The sequence below is a fragment of the Marmota flaviventris genome, chromosome 4 (genome assembly GCF_047511675.1).
Source record: "Marmota flaviventris isolate mMarFla1 chromosome 4, mMarFla1.hap1, whole genome shotgun sequence".
Lineage (NCBI taxonomy): Eukaryota > Metazoa > Chordata > Mammalia > Rodentia > Sciuridae > Marmota > Marmota flaviventris.
Genome location: NC_092501.1, coordinates 58,335,010 through 58,343,458, shown reverse-complemented (window position 1 = coordinate 58,343,458; position 8,449 = coordinate 58,335,010). Strand labels below are relative to the sequence as shown.

Below are 8,449 nucleotides of genomic sequence, written 5' to 3'. Positions count from 1 at the left end.
AAATGTTAACTTATATAAAAACGGGGAAAAAATCCAAAACTAGTTAAGACACAGTGGATAAAGAATAAACAGGAATAATTCTCCACAAGATTACAGGAATACAGAAAAAAAAAAAAAACTATAGTAATGAAGAAATTATGGCATTTCAACAAGGATGCACTCCTAGGTCAAAGTACTAGAAATGAAAGCTCAGGAAAAGCCCCAGGCATATATTAAAATTTTTAAATGAAAAAGTTGATAGCACAGAGTTCTGGGTATAGAATAGGCTTTTCAATAAAAGGTGTTTAAACATTAGGTAACACATAAGAAAAAATGTAATTTGATTCCTATATCATAGCATATACAAAAATCAATCCCAGGAGGATTTTAGATGTAAATATGAAAAATAAATCAATAAATCCTCAAGAAGATAATACTGTCATGACTTGGGATAGAAAAAAACAAAAATTTTCAATGAAAAAGATTGATAATCTTAATTTTATAATATTAATTCTGTATAGGGCAGAGAAGATGTTTACATAAAAACATAAAACCATTAAGGGGCTCATACCCATATTATAAAGTTCACTTACAAGTCAACATGAAAAAATAAAGGGAAAAATTTTTGCAAATGGTTTGAGCAAGAATTTCATAGACAATATCCAAATGGCCAGTGAACCTAGAAAAAAAATTCACTATGGTAATTCATGGGTATTGCTGTAATTTGAGTGTTGGACATTAAATGTCCCCTTAAGGCCCATGTGTTGAAGGTTTGATCAGTAAGCTGGCACTGTTGGAAGGACTCCAGCTACTTCTTCTTTCTCTCTAGGCTCCCTGAATCAAGATCTAGTCAAGTTTGCTCTGCTATATGCTCATATCCTGATTGGTTTCTTGCCACCAGCCCAGAGCTATGAAGCCAATAGATAAGAAACTGGAAACTACAAAACTATGAGGCAAAATAAACATTTTTTCTTTATAAGTTGATTTCTTCAGGAATTTTGTTACAATTATATCAAATTGCCTAACATAGGTATTGTAATTAAAACAATAGATAACTTTATATACCCATAAAAATAGCTAAAAAAAAAAAAAAAAAAGACAAGCATATCTAGCAGCCTGAGTAAGATGACGAAGATGGGGCTGAAGGAGGACTCTTGCCTCAGTGGTTTAGCTGGCCCCTCTCTTGTTCAGTGTAGCCATCAGTTGGAAAAAAAGAACAGAGTACAATTCAAATGAGAGAAAGAAAAAACAAACCCACTGAGTACATGCATCTAAGGAATAATGAAGACACTCAGAGAGTAATTGCTACTTTGCTTCCATCATTTCTCTCCTCTAAATAGCATGCAAGTTCCCCTTTGGCTAACTCTAACCCAACATCAGACAGAAAAAAAGCATTCTCAGAAGCATAAATCCCAGCATAACAAAATTGACAATAAAAAATGTTTAATGCTTTACCTTTTATAAGCAAGCAAAAGGATGAGAGATAAGTTCATGGAGTTTAAAACACAGGCTTTGGGTCAGGTGCTGTGGCACATGCCTGTAATCCCAGCAGTTTGGGAGGCTGAGGCAGGAGGTTTGCAAATTCAAAGCCAGCCTTGGCAATTTAGCAAGACTCTGCCTCAAAATTTAAAAAGGGGGAGGGGGTTACTGGGGGTGTTGCTCAGTGGTTAGGCACCCCTGGGTTTAATCCCTGGTACCAAACCAAACCAAACAAACAATAACAACAACAAAACACAGCTTTGGAATCAACTATTCTAGATTTGAACTTTAGTAAGGTGTTTTGTTGTTGTTGTTGTTTGTTTTTTTAAATATTTATGGGCTTGGCTGAAATCATTCAAAGCCTTAGTTTTGTTGATCATAACATACTGAAAGTGATATGTGCCTCCTAGACATCTTTAAAAAAGATTGAAATTCATATTATAACGTATACATGTTTCTGGAAACAGTAATCAGTTCATGGAGAGTTCTAATAAATATTTCCCATTTACAATGCCACTACTGAACACTTACAAAGGACTAGGAATTAGAATTTCCCAAGAAGCTGTTATAATGTACTGAACAGACCTTGCCCAGAGAGGTTATGATTTATTTGGTGTATTTCCCTGTCAATAGGTAACCATGGAGTCAAAATTCTTTCTATTTTATGAACTATCTCAGCCATAAACCAATTCAAACCTTGCATTAGCTTTCTCTAGACCGAGCCCTTTGGTTTTGTTCTAGTTATGTTTTCAGAGAATATACCCTATAACAATTCACCCTGATGACCTTCAGTAAAAATATGAGAAAGCCTTAAAAGGGACACAGGAAACACCCCCTATGTTCATCTTTAGGATTTTGGGAAACTGGTACTGCAGAATGCTAAACTCATTTATTTTCTGTAGACTTAGCCAGTTAGCGCTCAGTGGATGACCTTTCCATGACCTTTGGACCAAATTGGGGATGGGATAAATAAGAGAAATTCTTACTATAACCCCCAAATCACTGACTACAGAAGGAAGAAATGTCATACCAGCCATAAATTTAAATGTGAGATATTGTGGTGAATTAATTCACGGGTACACTGAATGTGATATGAGTGAAGAGAAGTGAAAATTTGCTTCTTAGAATTCAGTGGGATGGCAGCTACTCATCTTCAAGTTGTAGATAAGTTCCTTTTCATTGGCAGGCACTCTTCAATGCTTTAAAAGTTTAATACTGTCTGGAGAGGAGTTAAATGCATTTTTAAGTGCCGTTTGTTGTGTGTTCCAGGAAAATGAAGTAGAAATGGGAACATTAAGGTCACAGTGTGTTGTTATTGAAAATGAGTCCCATTTTACCTCTACTTCACTATATTCATATATTTTTCATAAAATGAGTTCATCCATATTTTAAGATTTAAGATCTTACCTTTCAGATCTACCCTTCTCTAGTGTGCAGCTGATTTTATTTTTACCTGTGGAGATTCTGTGGAAGGGTTGGCAATTCAATTGTTAAAGCTGTATTTTCTAAGGTTGCCTTGCCTCATTCAAGCCGACAGCTTCTTTAAACAAAACTGGTAGTATGAATTAGTAGAAATAAGATAAAAGTGAAAACATAGATTTTTCAAATGTTATAGTTGGGGGTAAGTGGCACAAAGTTTTGAAATAAAGCTGAAGGATGAATAGTTTGGGGGAGGTAGTCTTAATTTTGTTCTATATTGTGGGAAAAATTCAGCTCTGTCTCCAGATTTAGATAAAGTAGTTTGCATGTGGCTCTTCATTTGCAGGTATGGAGTTTGAAATGGCTTTTCTTCCCTCCACCTTATCCTTAAATTTTGGCAACAGTCAATGAATTTCATAAGTATTCACTGAGTGTCTATAATGTTCTCTAAGCAGTAGTAAAAACAAAGTCTATGTTCTCCTGGAGATTACTCTTGGCTCATTTCTATAGTTAGGAATGTCTTCTGTTGGCCAACTTGCTATCTGCCAGGCTCTAGAAACTGCTGTCTTCCTGTCAGACACATGCCTTTTGTCCCTCAGGCCCAAATAGAGGAAAAACGGGAATATCTTGTGTCAATTTCTCCTTCACTACACTCACAAATACTCCCCCAGCTGTTATCTGTAAACATAATAATGAAAAATTTAAGGTATTAGTTATCCAAAACAACATAGAGCAGGCAGTCTCCTGGGGATCTTCATGTGTTATCTTAATCCTGTGTTCTTGGGCTTTGAGTGGGCCTAGTTAATCTGCTTCCTCAAGGGTGACTTCTCCCCTTGGGTCCTGTTTGCATCAAAGATGTGTCTTAGATACTGTCTGATGTCAAGCAGCTTATTCTGGCAATGCTCTCATGAGATAGAGAGTGGGAACAAGCCTGTGGCCTGGGTCAGACACAGTCAGATGGTCACATGACTATCTGAGCAGGAGGGTCTCTGTCCAGAGATCATTCTGAGGTTGGAGGATTCTTCCCCCTTTCACATGCTGCATTCAGACCAGGTCGGTTGCCAGATGTTCCATACACTAAGGGAGTTTAAGATATTCTTGTCAGACAGCTTTAAGGTATGTGAGAGCTATAGCTGTGCTGAAGTGGAAGTTTCTTCTGGAACTACTTGGGCCAGGGCTAGAAATCAGCAGGATACTGTGCAACATTCTCCTAACTGACATAGTGTCTATCCTGAGAGATGTTTGTGGGGGGCTTTATCGCAATCATTAATCTTATAACCAAAATATGTCTTTTTCTTTTTTATTAATGCATTATTGTTACACATAATATTTTGGTTCATTTGATGTAATCATACAAGTGTGGAATATAATTTGCTCCAATTCAGTCCCCACGACTTTTCTTTTCTCTTCTCTCCTTCCTCCTCTTACTTTGCTGATATTCCTTCTATTTCTTCAGAGTTATTTTACATTTGTTTTTCATAGATATATGTAAAGGTGAAATTCATGGTGGTGTATTTATACATGAGTTGCCACCCAGGTCCCGTATAGGCGATGGAATGGGATTCCCCTCTGGTGGAATGGGCTGGCTGATAAATAAAAGCTAAGAAAAATAGAAGGGTGAAATAGCCACAGAAACAGGAAGTAGTTTCAAAGTAGGGGCAGGACAGGCAAGCTGACCAGACATATCCAGCTTGAAACAAAGAAAGGAGCCCGCATTTGCTTTGTTTATATCAGAAAACATAAACGGCTTTCCATGGAAATTTCTTCACCAAAGTAGGATAAAGGTGGGGACAGGTAGGCTGCTCAGTTCCTAAGGGGTTACGCCTTTTTCTGGTGCTGCTGTGCAAGGCCTTTCTAGTAGAGTGGTGGGGAAGGTCACATGCATTGGGTGGTCTGTTAGTGGGAGTGCCACAGGAAGTTCCCAAAGCCAGACCTATCACTTCCCTGGCTGCAATGCTGAGAAAAGGTCCTCACACATTTCATGAATGGCTTCCTGAATATATGCATATGTGACAGTTTGGTTAATTTCATCTATTTTCTATTTTCGTGGGATAACAATCCCCACACTTTTGTTCCCTCTTATTTTGGCCTAGCTTCTACATATCCAAGAAAATTTTCCATTCTTGACAGTCTGAATTTGACTTATTTCATTTAGTATGATGGTCTCCAGTTTCATGTATTTACCAGAAAATGTTATAATTTGATTCTTCCTTATGGCTAAAACCCCACGAGCATATATACCACATTCTATTTATCTGTTTGTCTGTTGAAGGGCATCTGGGCTGGTTTCATAACTGAACTATTGAACTGCCACAAAGATTGATGTGATTATATCACTATAGTATGCTAATGATAGTTTTTTTGGTTAAATACCAAGGAATGGGATAGCTGGGTCATTCCTAGCTATTGGAATGATGGTTCCATTCCTACTTTTTGAGGAATCCTGATACTGTTTTCCAAAGTGGCTGTACTGATTTGTAGTCCTGCCAAAAATGTCTTTGCCAGCCTATATCATTAATTGTGTTCTTGATAATTGCAATTCTGAGTAGAATGAGATGAAATCTTAGTGTAGTTTTGGTTAGCCTTTCTCAAAAAGTTGAATTTTTTTCTTCTATTTGTTGGCCATTTATATTTCTTTTTTAATTGATTTTTTAATACATGACAGTGGAATGCATTAGAATTCATATTAAACATATAGAGCATATTTTTTTCATATCTCTGGTTGTATATAAAGTATATTCACACCAATTAGTGTCTTCATACATGTACTTTGGATAATAATGTCCATCATATTCCACCATCATTTCTAACCCCCTGCCCCCTCCCTTCCCCTCCCACTCCTCTGCCCTATCTAGAGTTCATCTAATCCTCCCATGCTCCCCCTTTCTACTCTACTATGAATCAGCCTCCTTATATCAGAGAAAACATTCAGCATTTGTTTTTGGGGGATTGGCTAACTTCATTTAGCATTGTCTTCTCTAACTCCATCTATTTACCTGCAAATGCCATGATTTTATTCTCATTTATTGCTGAGTAATATTTCATTGTGTGTGTGTGTGTGTATATATATGCCACATTTTTTTACCCATTCATCTACTGAAGGGCATCTAGGTTGGTTCCACAGTTTAGCTATTGTGAATTGTGCTGCTATAAACATTGATGTGGCTGTGTCCCTGTAGTATACTATTTTTAAGTCCTTTAAAAATATGGAACACTTCATGAATTTGTGTGTCATCCTTGCACAGGGACCATGCTAATCTTCTCTGTATTATTCCAATTTTAGTGTATGTGCTGCTGAAGCAAGCACCGGCCATTTGTATTTTTTATTTTGAGAAGTGTCTGTTTAGTTCCTTTGCCTTTTTATGAATCAGGATTTTTTTTTCTTGGTTGGGGGTACATATTTCGGAGCTTTATATATACTTGATATTAATCCTGTGACTGGGGGTCAGGTGGGAAAGAACTTCCATTCTGGTTCTCTCTTTATGCTCTTAATTTTTTTCTTTGCTGTGGAGAAGTGCTGTAATTTGATGCTATCCCACTTATTGATTATTGGTTTTATTTCTTATGCTTTAGGAGTCTTGTTAAGGAAGTTGGCGCTTGTGCCAGTATATTGGAGTCTTGACCCTGGTTTTTTTTTTCCCAGGATTCACAAAGTTCCTAGTCTAATTCCTAAGTCTTTTATCAAACATGAGAGATGAGAAATAGGGATCTGGTTTCATTCTTCTACATATTGATATCCTGCTTTTTCAGCACCATATGTTAAAAAGGTTATTTTTCTCTAACATATGTTTTTGACACCTCTATTGAGTGTCAGATAGCTATATTTATATGGGTTTGTCTGTGTGTCTTCTGTTCTGTTCCATTGGTCTTCATGTCTCTTTTGCTGTCAATACCATACTGATTTTGTCACTATAGCTAAGTAGTATGATTTGAAGTCTGGTATTGTGATGCCTCCTGCATTGCTCTTCTTTTTCAAGATTGCTTTCTTCTTGTTCTGTAGTTCTCATTGTAGTGGTCTTTCATTTCCTTGGTTAGATTTATTCACAAGTATTTTTTTTTTTTTTTTAGTTTATTGTAAATGGGGGGATAGATTTCCTGATTTCTTTCTCAGCAGATTCATTATTGGAGTATAGGAAAGCAACTGATTTATGTATGCTGCTTTTGTGTCCTGCTACTTTTCTAAATACTTTTTTATAAGCTCTAGATGTATTCTGGTGGGGTTTTTTTTTTGGGGGGGAGGGGCGTCTTCTAAAGATAGAATCATGTCATCAGCAAACAGAAAAAATTTGACTTCTTTTCCTATTTGAACCTCTTTAATTTTCTCCTCTTATGTAGCTCTGGCTAGAGTTTAAAGGACTATGTTAAATAGCAGTGGTGAGAGTGGTCATCCTTGTTTATTTAGTGTTTAGAGGAAATGCTTTCAGTTTTCTCCATTCAATATTATGTTGGCCTTAGGTGTGTTATATATAGCCTTTACAATTTTGAGATTAGTTCCTTCTATCCCCAATTTCTCCAGCATTTTAAACATAAATAAATGGGTGCTGGCCTATGTCAAATGCTTTTTTTTTTTTTGCATCTATTGAGATAATCACATGATTTTTATTTTCAACTCTATGTGTGTGGTGAATTACATTTATTGATTTGTGTATGTTGAATCAAACTTGCATTCCTGGAATAAAACCACTTAATCATGGTGTATCTTCTTAATATGTTTTACAATGCAATTATCCAATATTTTGGAAGGATTTTTGCATCTATGTTCATCAGGAATATTGGGCTGTGGATTTCTTTCCTTAATGTGCCTCTGTCTGGTTTTGGTATCAGGGTGATACTGGCTTTATAGATTGAATTTGGGAGTGTTCCCTCCATTTCTATGTCATAGAATAATTTGAGGAAGAATGGAGTTACTAATGCTTTAAAGGTCTGGTATATTTCAACAGAGAATCCATATGGTCCTGATCTTTTCTTTTTTGGAAGACTTTAAAATGCTTCTTCAATCTCATTGCTTGATATTGGTCTGTTTATGTTTTCTATATCTTTTAGAAAATTGCCAATATTTCTTAGATTTTCTAGTTCATTAGAGTAAAAATTTTCAAAATAACTTATAATGATCCTCTGGATTTCAGAAATGTGTGTGGAGCCAGGTACAGTGACACATGCCTATAATCCCAGTGACTCAGGAGGCTGAGACAGAAAGACAGTACATTCAAAGCCAGGTTCAGTAACTTAGTGAGGTTCTAAGAAACTTAGCAAGATCCTGTCCCTTCCCCCAAAAAACACAAAAAATAAAAAGAATTGTGTGTGGATATATCTCCTTTTCATCTATAATTTTGTTAATTTCAGTCTTTGCTTTCTTTTTGTGGTTATTTTGACTAAGGGTTTATCAATCTCGTTTATCTTTTCAGAGAACCAATTCTTTGTTTCCCCAATCCTTTGCATTTCTTTTTTATTCTCAATTTCATTATTTTCTGTTCTGATCTTAGTTATTTTCTGTCTTCTACTGATTTTGAAATTAGTTCTTCTTTTTCTAGGAACATGAAGTATAATATTAGATTATTTACTTGGGATGTTT

General features: G+C 36.0%; 1 non-coding gene across 1 annotated transcript; it reads right to left on the bottom strand.

The window, feature by feature from the left end:
- Positions 1–6,077: 6,077 nt before the first annotated feature.
- LOC114089533 (U6 spliceosomal RNA) lies at positions 6,078–6,184 on the bottom strand. The gene has a single exon (XR_003582184.2). It is a non-coding gene; the product is annotated as a U6 spliceosomal RNA (small nuclear RNA).
- Between the last annotated feature and the right edge of the window lie 2,265 nt (positions 6,185–8,449).